Raw genomic sequence first — 16,023 nt, forward strand, 5'->3', positions numbered from 1 at the left:
AAAATAGTAAAAAAACAAAAACAAACTTAAAAATAGTGCAATTCTTTACATTTAAAAAGTCCTACATATGATCAGGGATGTAGACTCTAAATGATCACTATTGCAAATATTAATAATATGGAAATAGGTCTTGATCAATGATACATGGAAAACCCAGTGGAATTGCTCGTTGGCTATGAGAGGGGGGCGGGAAGAGGGGAGGGAAAGAATATGAATCTTGTAACCATGGAAAAATATTCTAAATTAATTAAAGAAATTTAAAAATTAAAAAAAAAAGTCCTACAACATACACAAAGGTTGAGGGTGTCTTCTCACATGCTCTTCAATTCCTGCTTAATCTTTATAATTTTGTTACATTTCTTCCCTTAAAAAAAAATTTGTTGGTTACATTAGAATTCTTAGGTATCTCACCATGTCCCTCACTTCATCACACCATAGAAGGCATCACTCAATAAAATATATACATATGCATAAATTATGCTTTTTGTGTTTCTTTATCAGTTCTTTCTCTGGAGGTGGATTTTCGTTCACAAGTTATTCTTCAAATATTCTGTAGCTGCATATAGTGTTCTCTTAGTTCTACTAATTTAAGTCTTTTTAATTTCATGTGAACTATCCAACTTTTTCTGAAATTAAACTGCTCATCATATCTTATGGCACTTCAGTGTTCCATCATAATCATATGTCAAAACTTGTTCAGCCACTCTCCAGTTGACAGACATCTTCAATCTCTGTTCTTCACCTCCACAAAGAGAGCTGTTATAAGTATTTTGGAACATATAGTTTATTTTCCTTTTTCCCTGATCTCCTTGGGAAACAGACTCAACAGTGGTATTCCTGGGTTTTAGGGTATACACAGTTTTATAACTCTTTAGGCATAATTCCAAATTGCTCTCAAATGGTTGGATCAATTCAAAGTTTCACCAACAGTGTTTTAGTTCTCTGTTTTAAATTTGTCATTTTACCCTTTTATCATCTTAACCATCTAATAGATGCGAGGTGATATCTCAGAATTGTTTTGTTACACTTACTTTTGTTTTTTTATTTATAGTTTTTTATTTACCTCTGTATAATTTTCCTATATCAGTTTATAGATTCATCTATATTTACACATTTCTTATAGCACAATAATAGTCCAGTACACTTAAATTTTTTTTGTTCAGTCATTTTCTGACTGATAGGCATCTACTTCATTTCCTATTCTTAGCTATGACAAAAAGTACTACTATATTTCAGAGGACTTTTCAACATTGTTTTCCTCAGGGTATAGTCTCTGGTTCACAGGGAATGGACTGTTACCTTTTTTAGATAATTCAAACTGCTTTCCAAAAGTTTTATTTTTGTTTATTTTGTGAAATATTTCCCAATTGATATGATTGTGGATGTTGAATTTAAATGCTCACTCTATTGCAATTATTAATAATATAAAAATAGGTCCATGTACTGAACAATGATACATGTAAAACCCAGTGGAATTGCTTGCCAGCTCCGGGAGAGGGGAGAGAGGAGGAGAGGGGAAGAACATGAATCTTGTAACCAGGGGAAAATACCCTAAATTAGTTATTAAATAAAAAATGAAAAAATAATTATTTCCAAATTACGTTTAATTTGTTTTCAGTGGACTTCTGAATTCTGCAGCTGGCAGAATTTTTGATACTTCCCTTCGTTCCTGGGGCTGTGTATCCATAAAAATAAATCAAAACTAAGAAAAACTTTAGAAAGCTATACTGATGGATTTTATTGCAAGAGTAATCAGATTCAGAACTTTGTGTTGGCTTGAAAGTAAGAAGGAAGTATTTCAAAGGGGTCACAGTTATCAGGAAGGCAGTGCCTATTGCTAATAACTCTGATGACAGAACTAGTTTCTCTTCTCTTCATCTGAAACTTTTTTTTATAACAAGTTAGATTTAATCAGGCTGCTAGAATGTTTTTAGGTTGGTTATCAGACTGCAGAGTTAAGTCTGCCCACAGGAAAGAGCACAAGAAAGCCAAAGGTTGTCATTGTGGTAGAACAGACAGTATGATTTGGGGGAGACTGGTTACTTTGATTTTCTTCAGATTGAATTATAAGCTTTTCAGAGTGTTAAAGCCCAGGAAGTAAACTGCAGGGTGATAATCCTGTCTAGGTCACAAAGTATATCACTTTTTTTCTTATTAAAGCCATGATGGTGGCTTTCTTACCCATTTCCCTATCTTTACTATCACAAAGTACTCTGTTGAATACTTTGTTTCATGCATGAGACCTTTTCTTTTTGCCTCTAAATATATGGCTTAAGAGTGCCTTTTAATAATATATTTAAATATTTAGCTACGAATCAAAGTTAAGGCCACTGGTCTACAGTTTTAAAATCTTTTTTTTTTTTAAATCAGACATTTGACATATTTTATAACTTCTAGATCGTCCATAACTTTTTTCAATCAACAAAAATTTCTCTTCTCCATACCTTCTTTGGGGTGGAGTGGGAAGTCCCTGTAACAAATAACATAATCAAGTGAAAAAAAATCATATTAGCCACATTCAAAGAAAATGCTTCATTCTTCACCTTGGGCCCATTACCTCTTTGTTGGGAGGTGGGTAGCATACTCATTCCTTCTCCACGACCTTTCAAAGATCACTTAAGGTGGCTCAGTTTTTTTTCCCTCTATGATGTCGGTCTTCCAGACCTGATGATTGGAACTTATAAAGAATAGCTCAGTGTTTGCTTTCTTGGTGTTTCCTTATGCTTTTATGGCAAACCACTCCAGAAACCACTTCCAAATAATCAGCATTATTTATTGTCGTAAAGATCATTGATCTTGGCAGAGACCTATATTCCTTTTGTGGAATTTTGTAGAATTTTAGTCCATTTAAAAAGTCTCTACCAGCTTTATTCTTTTTCTCTCACGAGTGCTAAGACAGGAAATGACCACATCTCTTCAAGGTTGCCATCATTTCCACTCCAGTTTTGTGTTGGTTCTTGTTAATGAATGTCAGGTCCGATATAGAAATTTCCCTTATTTTATTTATTTATTTGACTTTTTGTGGGTTAAATTATGATTGAAGCAGGACAGGCAAACTTGGATGTTTGACTTGTTGAAGAGAGTGTCCAGCAGATAGCCTGACTAAATTCAATTCAGTCTAGGCAGCTAGATGGTTTAATGGGTAGAGTACTGGGCCAGGAGTCAAGAAGACTTGAATTAAAAAAGAGCCTCAAACACTTTTTAGCTATGTGACCTGGGTAAATGTTTGCCTTAATACTGGAGAAAGAAATGGCAAACCACTCCAGAATCTTTGTTAAGAAACTCTGGGGGTCAGAAAGAGTCAGATATTACTGAACAACAACTGTTTGTGAGTATTTTACACATTAGATGCTTTGTTAACTGATTGTTACGTCCCAGAGATAAAAGGAAAAAAAAACTGAATAGATTCATCCTTTAAGGAGCTTGGCTTCTTGTAGAGAGAGAATTCAATTTGATGAATTCCTACCTTTTGTAGCTGTTCTCTATTGTTATGGAGATATACATACATATATATATGTGTGTGTGTATATATATATATATATATATATATATAAAATAAAACACATCATGTGTAATTTTCTTCTTTTCCCTTCCTTTTTAGCTCCAGCCTTTTTAATTAATTTGAAATATTTAAGTACACTCTTTAGCCTTTGTTACATATATGCCATTCTTGACCTCTGTTATTACAGTATTTTTAAATTATGGACCAAATATTCTAATCTTATCTCACAAACACCACCATTTTAACCTTTTTTTCTTCTCCTTTCATTTCTCTGATCTAACTTTCTCTTTTGAAGTCCTGATGCAATAATGATGAGAATACTGCCTAGGCAATAGTTATCAATGGGTGTGCAATGAAGTTTTAGATATTATTCCAGATATGATATAGCTTTTATCCAGCATAAACATGGTAGGTCCAGCATTGGCAAAACAAACAAAACTTGCCTTTTGTGTATGGACAGCAATCTCAAATATACTCACAAAGAATTCAACAATAATGATGGCTTTTCTTGGAAGAGCCTCACTCCTGTGCAGGTCCCACCTTAAGTATATAATGTCAGTGCCTCTTGGCAAAAGACTGTGTGCTTTACATCGAAAAAAGAAAAGTGTGAAAACCATTGTCTTGAGGATTTAATTTCTTGGCCATGAAGTGTTGGTCTTCTAGTGCTCAGCACAGAAATTACTAACTTCTGACTTGGTAATAATCTCTCACCTGACAACAGCACATCTCATTCCTTGGAGTTTTTTGGAGTTGCTCCCCTCTCTTTGGGGAAAACCCACATCTGTTTCTTATATTTCATTAGGCCTCTTTGCTATTCTCCTGTCACATTTCCATTACCTCCCAACCTTCTGACACAAGTCCAAGCTTCTTCCGCCTCTTCAAGTACTTTTTATGTTAAATCACTTTTTATAAAAAAGGAACACTCCATCCTTTCTAGTAAGTAGCTCTCTCCTAACAGAGATAAGCCCAAACTTTAAGCATGGATAGCAGTAATTTGGCCAAGGTAGAAAGAAGGAAAGCATCATTTGATCTCTTAAAGTTTAGGTTACTGCAAAATTTGCCCTGCTCTCCTTTATCCTTGCTTTTAAGTCTTTTGCAGAACTAATGTTGATGGTGGATAGGAATTCTGGTTTTTTAGAATTAACTGAGAAATAAAAGTTGAATATTTTGATTTATTGACCAAAATGAATGTTCCAGCTGCGCTTAATGCAGATTTAAATGAAGCTATATCAAAGGTAGATTAATTCTAAATAAACAACTTAAGAGTCATATCTAGATGGTACAGCAGGAATTTTTACCAAGAAGCCAAAATAGGATGGGTGCTATCAATTTAAGCTAAACAGCAAATTTTTAAGAATGCTTTTGTCAAAATAGGAAGCTATATAAAATAGGAAAATAGTGGGTTTCCTTAAATCTTTTTATCTCATAGGAGTGTTTCTATCAGGAATCTCATCTTGGTTTTTTCTCATTCCCTCTCCCTAATGAAGTAAGGCCTTATTTTGTGCAGGTATTCAGGGTGTAAATAGGGCTAGTTTTGGCCCTGGTAACCTTATTTTCTACCAGAAACTTTTTTTAAAACAAGTGAAAAAACCTACAACAAACTTTGGACTACAATATAGCTGTGTCTTCAAGAGAATATTGACCTATTTATCTTCTCCTTTCTTGGAATTTAGTGAAAATTCAATTCACTTATGTTGTAAGATTGATTGTCAGTACATTTAGTGTACCTGATTAATAATTAAAGAACAAGGTCTGCTTTCTTTAGGAATCACTATTTGAGTTTGATTTGTACTGGCATTCCTCCCACTTGTACTATGAAGTCACTTTCTAAGATTGTGAATAACTAGAAACTAATGCATTGAGAGAGATGGACTTGTCTCATGAATAGGCCTGTAAGCAAAAGCATCCTTATTGCATACCTGTCCAGGTATGGTAAAATGCTAATCCTATTGCAACAATGCAGATGGTCTTTAAGGAAAAAGTTGTAGTACAGCTTTAGAACAAAAAGTAAAAGTTGATTAAAATTTGTTGAAGCATATAGTATATCTATAATACACATAATTCCTAATTATTCAGATGAGAAGGGACTCTCTTGATGGGAAATTGTTTTTTCCCCTCACCATGAATGGGTGAGGATGCTTTATTTTGAATTTTTTGTATTTCTAGTGTTTTTTTGCTTTCACCACTTGTTACTAAAATATTCTACAGGGCTTATTATTTTGGAGGTAAAAACCATAAAACCAGTTTAAACTGATAGATGACATGGAAATATTTAATTTTATTTCTTGAATAAATGTCAATTTGTTCTATATAATTTTAAAAAATAGTTTCTCAAATTTAGGGATCAACCATATATTTCTCTCAAGGGGGAAATATGCTATGAGAAAAATTTCAGTAGAAGGTAATAACTTTCACTGTAAGTTTAGGTTAGCATAGCTGAAGGCATTCACATTTATCAAGAGATAGAAAACAATTTTCTGAATTGTTAAATGAAATTTTTCTTAATAAATTTCAGACTGACTTTTTTTGTAGAAAGGCTTTTTTTCATTGATATTTTAAAAAATATCACCTTCATTCATTCATGTATTCTCCCTTGCTTTCCAGTCCCTCCAAACTTACCTTCTTTGGTAACAAATATTTTAAAAGAAATCACTCAGCAAAACCAACACACCAACCCTTTCTTAATGATATAAGCAGGGTTTCATATCCATAGTCACTCCATCTCCACAAAGGGAGAGAGATGCATTTTCTCAATGGTAAAACTCTTTCTCCTAATATACCAGATGGCAGAGGTGGTTACTTCTTTACTACTGTACTTGTTTTTAAAACTGCATAGACTAGTTGTATGGCACAGATTTTCTAAAAGTTGCTTCCTCAGCACGTTGGGATGCTTACAATTTTCAAGACTATGGATGCAAACATGAATTGGCATAGCCTCTTTTCTCAATTTAGTATGGGGCTTCTGACAGATACTCATAATTAAAGAATGCCAGACAGAACACAGGAAGTTTAGATTAAGTATGGTGTGAGAGTATAATAAGTAGAGAGAGAGGGCTTCCAGGTCAAGGAATCGGAAAAGGCTGTCTCCAGAAGGTCAAGCTTGAGTTTGGAAATAAAGGAAATTGGATGTGGAGAGGAGACTGTGGGAGAAGATTGAGAAAAGTTAGTTACCCCCACATTGTGGAAGGTCTCCAGTGTCAGGGCAGTTTAAAATCCTAGCTAATAATCGATGGAGAACCAAAGAAGGATTTCAAGTGGTAAAGTGACTTGGCTGAGAAAATTAGACTCAGGAACTACCAGGGGAGAGGAAGAGAATCCAAGGGCTCTGTGATTCGTGGAGGTGAGTCCTAAGAAAGAGAGCTGCTTATATAGTAAGGACAGGCCTCTTAAAGACATTACTGCTAACCAGTGAAAACTGGAATTATCTGTAGGAAAGTGCTTGATGTACTGAAACACCAAGACAGAAACTGTTCTTGTCCTTCTCAAGGAGTTTACATTCCATCAAGGGAAACAGTATGCTTCTGTATAAATAAATACGAAACATTTACAAAGTATATATAAGGTCATCTCAAGGGAGACATATAGATAGTCATCTGGGGAAGTCAGGAAAAGAGACCTGATGTAGGAAGGGGATGGCATAAAACTAGGGATTTTTAAAAGGAGAGAAGAGTATATTTTTATATTATAAAGATGCACAGGGAGGGGAAATGCAATCTGTGAGGAACAGGAAGTAAGTTTGCTTGTCCTGGAACCCCAGCCAGCTTTGAATATACATTATGGAAAAACTCTGGGATGGGACATGTAAAAACAAGTGTGCCTGTCATTCCCAAGCAGTGGTTATGATAGATGGGTTAACTGGAAAGTAATTGGAAAGTAAGTCAAGGTGCAATGTAGCATGCTATTTAGATTTAGTGCTTAATGGCATTTTTTGTTTCTCTTCGTGGGAGACAAAGGTATTCATGAGTATTCAGAACTCACAGAAATAGATTTGGACAGAATTATTTTTGAGCTACTTCTCCCCCCAGTTAATCAAATCTCTAGGAATCTGGTGATTGATCCATAAGAACATAAAAATTTTGTGTGTGAAGACGTGATCAAAGTTAGATTTAGCTGTCAAAAATAATAATTTTAAAAGAAAACTCACCTCTCCCCAACTTCATTATCCCTTTTATTTTTCTTATAGATTTCATGATCAACTATATTAACTTTTCTTAATTGTACTTTTATTTATTCATCCATCCATCCATTTATTCATTCATTCATTTAGTAATGTAGCCCTTATCTTCTGCCTTAGAATCAATACTATATATTGGTTCCAAGGCAGAAGAGTGGTAAGGGCTAGGTAATGTGGGGGTTAAGTGACTTGCCCAGGAACATAGGGCTAGGACGTGTCTGAGGCCAGATTTGAACTTGGGACCTCCTATCTCTAGGCCTGGCTTTCAATCCTGAGCCATCTAGCTTCCCTCTATTTCCATGTTTGCAACAGAGTGGTCTTTTAACATCAAAACCCCAGTCATGTCCCCACTGAAGTACATGATCAATCCTATGTTTTTCTTTGAGTTTTAATTTCCACGGTTCTTTTTCTGAATGTGGATAGTGTTCTTTCTCCTAAGTTCCTCCAGATTATCTTGGGTCATTGCATTGCTGCTGGTAGAAAAGTCTATTATATTGGATTGTGTCATAGTGTATCAGTCTCTGTGTACAATGTCCTCCTGGTTCTTTCACTCTATATCAATTCCTGGAGGTCTTTCCAGTTCACATGAAATTCCTCCAGTTCATTATTCCTTTCAGCACAATAATATTCCCTCACCATCAGATCAAATAAAAGGCTAGTGAAGATAATTAACGACTTTAACAAAGTTGCAGGGTACAAGAAAAGCCTATATAAAATATCAGCATTTCTGTATATTTCCAACAAAATTCAGCAGTAGGAATTAGAGAAATTCCATTTAAAATCACTCTAGACAATATAAAATATTTAGGAATCTATCTATCAAGACAAATATAGGAATTATATGAACAGAACTACAAAACCCTTTTCACACAATTAAAACTAGATCTAAATAATTGGAAAAACATTAATTGTTCCTGGGTAGTATGAGCTAGCATAATAAAAATGACAGTTTTACCCAAATTAATCTTATTCAGTGCCATACCTATCAAACTACCAAAAAAACATTTTTTATAGAATTAGAAAAAATTAAAAGTTCATTTGGAAGAACAAAAGATCAAGAATATCCAGGGAAATAATGGAAAAAAAATGTGAAGGAAGGGGGCCTTGCATTCCCAGATCTCAAACTATACTATAAAGCAGTGGTCATCAAAACAATATGGTACTGATTAAGAGACAGAAGGGTGGATCAGTGCAATAGACTAGGAGTAAATGACCTCAGTAAGCTAGTGTACCCAAGGATCCCAGATTTTGGGACAAGAACTCAGTATTTGACAAAAACTGTTGGGAAAATTGGAAAGCAGTATGAGAAAAATTAGGTTTAGATGAACATCTTACACCCCATACCAAGGTAAATTCAGAAATGGGTAAATGACTTAAACATAGAGTGAAATCATAAATAAATCAGACGAACATAGAATAGTATATGTGTCATATCTGTGGGAAAGGAAGGAATTTAAGGTCAGTGGTTTTGTCAATGAAGTGTTTCATAAAGACTGAATTGTATTCCTAGCTTTTTGGTCATCCTTCTTCTGATCTTTTCTTTGTAGGTCATCTTTCACCTTCTTTGCCTCGTTTTTCAAGCTGGTCAATTCTGGCTTTCAAGACACTGTTTTCTGTTTCCAGATGACTTATTTTTGGTTTTTAAGTTCTTTCCCCAATTGTCTTCAGCCCCTCCTAATTATTTTTTTGAATTGTGTTCTGAGTTCTTCCAAAGCCTGTGTCCAATTCGCTGGAGTTTCTGTGTTTTTGCTTGGTGTTCCTTGGTCCTCCTCTGTTCCATTTGCTCTCATTACTGGGATAGAAGCTGTCAATTATAATTTCTTTTTCTGTTGTATACTCATATTTTTTCCTTCTTTCCCCCTTGTAATTGGCTGTAATCTTGCCTCTCAGATTATTTGCTGGATCTGTGGGCTTGGGCTATTCTGCCCTGAAGGGGCTTCTTCTCTGCTCTTCTTTGGCTGATGTTATTAATGAGCTCTGAGGTCAGATCTTCTCCCAGCTGGCAGTAGTAGCTGGGCTTCCCACCCTGTTATCAGGGGATGATCTAGTGGTTGCAGCCTTCACCCTCAGAGCTTAATCAGCAATACTCTCAGCACAGTCTATGGGAGAGGGTTGTTGGAGATTGAGCTTCCCTGGCCTCTGAAGGCTTCTTATCTGCCCTATTGATAAGATTAAGCTTTCTTCCTCCCCCCCCCCCCCTCCAGTTGCTCTTAGGAGCTAGATGTGCCCTGAGGCTAAAACCTTGAGAAAGGATGGGGGGGAAAGATGGAGCGGGTTTTTTGCTTGGGACTAGGTAGGCTACCCTTTTTGCACTTCTCCTCCAGCTGCCTCTCTTCCTTCTGTGTTCAATGCCCTGAGTCTGGCACAGCTGTACTAGCAAGGCACCCCCTCCAGACTAGCACCCTTGCCCACCCAGAGATTCCAGGGACCACTGGAGACTCAGCACAGTAGGTGGGGAGGGGTCTTGGGACCTTCCTTCTTCCTTTCTCTTGAACCCAAGAGTATAAGAATTCAGGCTTTTTTTTTTTTTGCATACCTTTTAAGTTGAATCCAGCAGGAGGGTCCCCCAGCTATGTTCTGTTGTTAAATTTGGGCTTTCTATCCCCTCGAAGCACTTTGTTTTTGATTGGTGTGGAAGGGTTTTCAGAGAGGTCTGGACTTTTGCTGCATCTAAGTGGCCATCTTCCCAGAATTCCGAAACTAAGGAATTTAAGACCAGCAAGAGATAGAGAATATTACAAAATGTAAAATGAATTACTATGATTACATCAAATTAAAAAGTTTTTGTACAAACAAAACCAATTAATTGTACTTAAAAAAAAAGCAATATTAAAATCTTGGAGATGGAGAGCTTATTGATTTTGCATGGAGAAGGGACAGGAAGCCTGACCCCACCTTTTATTGATCAATAAAGGATGGGGAAATATAATTCAGTTTTAACAGCAGAAGACAATTAGGCTAGGAAATTATTTTTCAGTATCCTTAAGATTTTATCCTCAGTAAATAAACCTCAAGATTTTTGCCTTGCCTCAAATAAAGAATTTTATTTTTGACTAGTTTTTCCAGCTGGCCTGTAAAAGATCCTGTAATTAAGCTCTCTCCTTAGTCAGCAGTATTGGAGAGGGTGAAAGGATGCTGTTTCCACACTGATGCTTTGCTCTTTAATATGCCTTGCTGTGTCTGCAGTGCAATCTCCCAGTGGACATTGTCTATGCAGAACATCACACAAAGAAAAGGACAGTCTGGGAGTGGCTCCAGTAACAGAAGATGAAAGAATCTGACTAACTTTTTTTTTTAACACTTATAAAAGTGTTAAAGTGTTTTATTTTGTTTTTCCAGGAATGTACAATTATAGTGTCAGAGATTTCCTAAACATCTTGTAGGAAAGATTGACATCTGTTTTCGGTTGTCATTGTAAAGAGATTTATGTAACCCAATAGGAGTTAATTTTTAAGTAACGCTATCTTTTCTTAGTCATTCTATATTTAATCAAAGTTCTTTTGTTTTTCTTGTTATATTGGGGTGGGTGGGGAGGTGGCCAAATTGCTAGTCAATTTTTTTGGTAATAGTTTCACAAGTATACACTCTGATTTATTATTTTTATATTCCTGTATATTTTTTACTTGGTCTTGGTCACTTAGTCCCCAAAATTACCTTTAAAGTATTTTGAAGAAAAAAAAAGAAGAAAATGAATCCTTCCCTTGGTGGCAGCTACTTCTGCAGTTGTATAAAGGTGGGTTTCTTCCAATTGGAATGTACACGGTGGTAGCAGCAGATTAAGGTGGTCTGGGAATATCTGGTCATGATTAGATCCATTGGTGGGATTGCAAGAAATTTGTCAACTCTTTTGTCAGTGTTGTGTGTCTTTCTTTGGAGCCTATAGGATAGTGTGCCTAGTCATCAATAAAATATACATTAATCTAAATGCTGAAGATATTTTGTTTTAATAATGATAATTTTTTACCAGTTCTTGGGGGGGGGAGATCCTCTATTTCTTGGATCCATTTTTCAATTAGATGGAGTTCAGAAGTCATTTGTCTTTAATGAGTTTGATTTTTTTTTCATATTTTAACCTCATGAATAAATGGAAAAGTATTGAGCATATGCTTGCTATGCCACTGACACTGCTAATAGGAGGAACAATATTTAGGAGTAAATGGCTTATATTGTGTGGAGAGGAACAGAGGCATTTAAATCATTCTTCAGCTTTATCAAGCATCTAGCTTGATAATACATAAATTAAACTGGTTATTGGTTTTACATGGGGGAGGGAAGAAGGAAGCCTGATCCCTCCTTTAAATGGTGAAAAAGGGATAAGGAAACAATTCAAAGTTTTGTTCTAGACAAGGACATGTCTGGAGAAAACCTTTTTTCCCTATCTCCATTTTATGTCTTATTTGAAATGCACAATTATCAACCAAGAAAAAAAATTTAGTTGTTAAATAAAGATTTCATACCTTAAAATAACCAGCTTTCTTTTTCTACACATTGTACAAAAAGGGAGTGTACCGATTCACTTTTGAAGTGGCTAGTTCTTTTTTTTCAAATGGCTTTAGCCATATAAGACAATACAAAGTTATATTCATCTGTATGAAAACCATTAGAGTTCACAGTTCCTTAAGTTATGCTTCTGATTTTTGTTTATTAGAGAGTTCGTAGCTCTGTTAAGTTTAAGAAGCTGTAATGTTTGCCATATAAAGGAATCATACTTCACTTCGGTGACTTTCTGCCTTATAAAATAAGACATTAACCTCAACTTAGGACCAGGCCTTGACTGGGAAGGGAAGAGATGGAATAACTGGGAAAAGTTTCTTACAATGGAGACAAATTGAACCTTGAAGGATGGGTAGGAATATTTTCTGGGTTTTGTTTTTTGCTTTCTTTCAGAGGGTGGAAAGGGAACGAGATAAAAGATTATGAACTAAAAAGATAAACTTTAGGTTTGTTTTTATTATTTTATTTTTTGTAACCCTTACCTTCTGTCTTAGAATTGATACTGTGTATTGGTTCTAACGAGAAGAGTGGTAAGGGATAGGCAAAAAATTTTTAAGTTTTAGAAGAAGAAAAATAGGTAGAATTTAGACCAGCCACTTAGTAGGGGTAGAGAAATATAGAGAGGTATGAGAAGATGAGTGAACAAAGGTGATAACTGGAGCTCATTTTATCTTTGACCTTCCTCTGACCACCAGGTAACCCTACTTGGCATCTCCATATCTCAATCTCTTATATATTTCTTTCTGGGATAGAAGGTGCCTCACTGGTTTCTTCTCTGTAGCCTGGTTTTTTAGCCCACTGCCTTACCTTGATTCCTTGTATTTATTTTTCTCAGATTTTTCTTTTCCTGCACCCCTTTCTTGCCTCCCCTCTTACCTTTATTTCAGCTGCCAGTTTTCAGGTCCTGTCTAGCCTAGTAACTACTTTCCTGCAATGCTTACCCCTTACTTCATTCCTGGTTTTACCATAGCAGATTCCATCTCTCTACCCTATTGTTGAATTCTAGCTGTGAAAGGTACCACATGAAATGTACATAACTGTTTCTGGGACAGTGATTCAACTACTCTGTAGTTAAAGTGGAGGATACATGCAGAAGAGTACTGGAAGAGAAGTTTGGAAGAATAGGTTGGAAGCAGCTTTTCAAGGAGTTTCAGCCCAATTTTCTTTAGTCAGGATGGAGTCTGAATAGGAAGGGGATCCTGAAGAGGACTGTTCCAAGTGGTATACAGGCTGGGCTAGCAGGAAAGCTCAGGATGTTGTTATAATGATGCATGTGTAAAGTGCTGGAGGGTTTGACTCGAGTAGGAAGATGGTGACAGTTTTTCCTTTTCAATGTTCTTATAAAGGGAGTGTAGTTTAAGTGATTAAAGCTAAGGCCTTTGGGTTGCTCTGTGTGTTTATATGTTTGTGTATTTATTATACACAAATATAATATGATAATTTATATCTATCATACTTACATACAATGCACCCTTAATTGAACATTTCTTACAGAACAGCCATCCATATTATGTGATTGTGTTCTCAGTCACTAATTATCAGAGATCTTGAAATCCTTTATATTTAGTCAATTTAGAACATTATTCCTTGATTACAAGAATCATATTCTTTCCCTCCCCCCACCCTTCCCTTAGCTGACGTACAATTTCACTGGGTTTTATATGTGTCCTTGATCAAAGCTATTTCCATGTTGTTGGTGTTTGCATTATCCCCCTTGACCCATGTAATCAGCGCTTGAAATACTTAAAAGGGTGGTTTACAGAGAAGATAAGAAGCTATTTTTCATGAGGGGAAAATGAAGACATTTCTAGAAATTCTTTTAAATAACGTACTAGATTCCTGTCATCATCTGTTAATATGGGGAGGGGGAGGGAATCATCTTATCATACAAAAACAAAGGATTTTATTAAATTTATTAAATTATTTATTTTATTAAAAATAAGAATAAAATTGGAATGAGTTGGGATAAAGTATTTTGTCTAGTCTTTTACTAACTGATAACAGAAAGCCAAAGATTTTGCTTTCTAGTTCTGTAGATAACTGTGTGTGCAGTAAATAAATCATTTCCTCTGAGTACTTGGCAAATATTCCCATACATATAAATAAAGCTTTTCCATGCCAGTTGTGATCCAGAGAAGAAGAGGCTTTATGATTCACTGTTTACTTCTATATCTTGATTGCTGATCTTATAAGAGTGACTCACAGATAGAATTGTTCTAGGGATAATGCTGTAGATGATCTATGATTTACTTACAGAATTTAGCAAGGCCAGGGAAGGGGAGAGATGTTCATGTTGCATATGAATTCAAGAGGGAAGACCGATATCTAGCAGTCCTCACTCTTGACCATTACTGTACAAGATCCATATGGATCATTTTCCCTTGCTTGCTACCAAGGTTCCAGGGCAGCAGGTACAAGGGGCGAGTGAAGACACTTTCTGAAGGGATTTACAAGTTTTGAAAGTTTTATTGATGACTTTTGTTTTTGTAGCTGTCATTAAAAAAAAAAACCCAAACCTTACCTTCTGTCTTAGAATCAGGACTAAATATTAATTCCAAGGTAGAAGAGTGGTAAGAGCTAGGGCACTGGGGATAAAGGACTTGCACAGGGTCACACAGCTAGGAGGTGTGTGAACCCAGGACTTCTCATCTCCAGTCTTGGTGCTTTACCCACTGTGCCATCTGGTTGCATGGCTCCTTTTACTAATAATTTGTAGAATCACTTCGGTTTAGAATTTATTGCTAGAAGGCATCGCAGATTGGAAACTCTTCTGTAGATTAGTCTTTGACAGTTCTCTCTCTTACTGAATATTTAAGTGACTCTTGCAAATATGTTTGTGGCAGAGGCAGGATTGAAACTTAAAGGGTTTCTGATTCTACAGCCAGCCCTTTCTCCACTCTGCTCAGCTTCCTCTTTTAACAATTCAAAAAAATCCCCAAGTCTTAGAATTTTAGCACTAGAAGGGATTTTGAATATCCCCTAAAACAGCCTCCCCTTTAAAGTACTTTTTATAGACGGCATCTATGAAGTCCAGAGTGGCTGAATGATTGGCTCAATATCACTTTACTAGTTAGGGGCTTAGAAGTTAGATTAGAACTCCTCACACCCATCCAGTTTTATATAGAGTTCAGCCTCTTCCTGTTACACACAAGGCACGCAGGACCCAGAGGAGGGAAGGGGCTTAAGCTAGGCACCGCTGAAAATTTGTTTTATATTGGTTTGAGGACCAGCATTTGGTGAGTCTCTTTCTTTGTTATCCAGTTTAAAAGGAATGGATTTCCCACATCTAAGCAGTATTCCCTCCTTTTGGCAAATGAATGTAGGACCCTATTGGTGGAGAAGTAGGCATAGTCTGCAATACTGCTGATGAGGCTAAAAACATGGAAGGAAGATTAGCCTTGACATCCTTACTACACATTCACTAGAGTACGTGGTAGCTCTAAAAGCTATTTTTGACAGTTGTAATTTATGATTTGTAGGCTGGGTTAATGGATTCCTGCTTTTAATGGAAAATTGGATTTTGAGTCAAATTAGTTGCTGAAAATTTGTGGCAAATGCTTTCTTCTCTCATTGGGGACAGGGACGTTCTATGCTCTTTTTCGCTCCCTTCACCCCAGAATTCTAAATGCCCTAGAGACATTGGAAAATATATGGTCAGATGACTATTAATATTCAGCCTGTTAGAGCTCACCATTCCTAGAGCATCAAGTGAAGTTCTCCACTGTTTAGGAGCACAGCCTATGAATATCTCCAACTATGTATATCATCATGATACAGTTGAAGGAATATTTATTTATTGCATTTGGAGTTAGAAGAGACCTGGTTTTGAATCTCCCACTTGGTATTTTTGTGT

At 36.0% G+C, this 16,023-nt stretch overlaps 1 protein-coding gene and 1 long non-coding RNA gene across 5 annotated transcripts in view; one reads left to right on the top strand and one right to left on the bottom strand.

The window, feature by feature from the left end:
* Nucleotides 1-16,023, top strand: part of AKAP12 (A-kinase anchoring protein 12) — a 113,214-nt gene that overhangs the window by 26,337 nt on the left and 70,854 nt on the right. The gene's annotated exons all lie outside the window — the stretch shown is intronic.
* Nucleotides 9,953-16,023, bottom strand: part of LOC103097796 (uncharacterized) — a 37,210-nt gene continuing 31,139 nt past the window's right edge. For both annotated transcript variants that reach the window (XR_008916711.1, XR_008916712.1), the window contains exon 3: nt 9,953-10,376. This is a non-coding gene — a long non-coding RNA (uncharacterized LOC103097796). The remainder of the gene's footprint in view (nt 10,377-16,023) is intronic.

The sequence above is a fragment of the Monodelphis domestica genome, chromosome 2 (assembly GCF_027887165.1).
Source record: "Monodelphis domestica isolate mMonDom1 chromosome 2, mMonDom1.pri, whole genome shotgun sequence".
Classification (NCBI taxonomy): Eukaryota; Metazoa; Chordata; class Mammalia; order Didelphimorphia; family Didelphidae; genus Monodelphis; species Monodelphis domestica.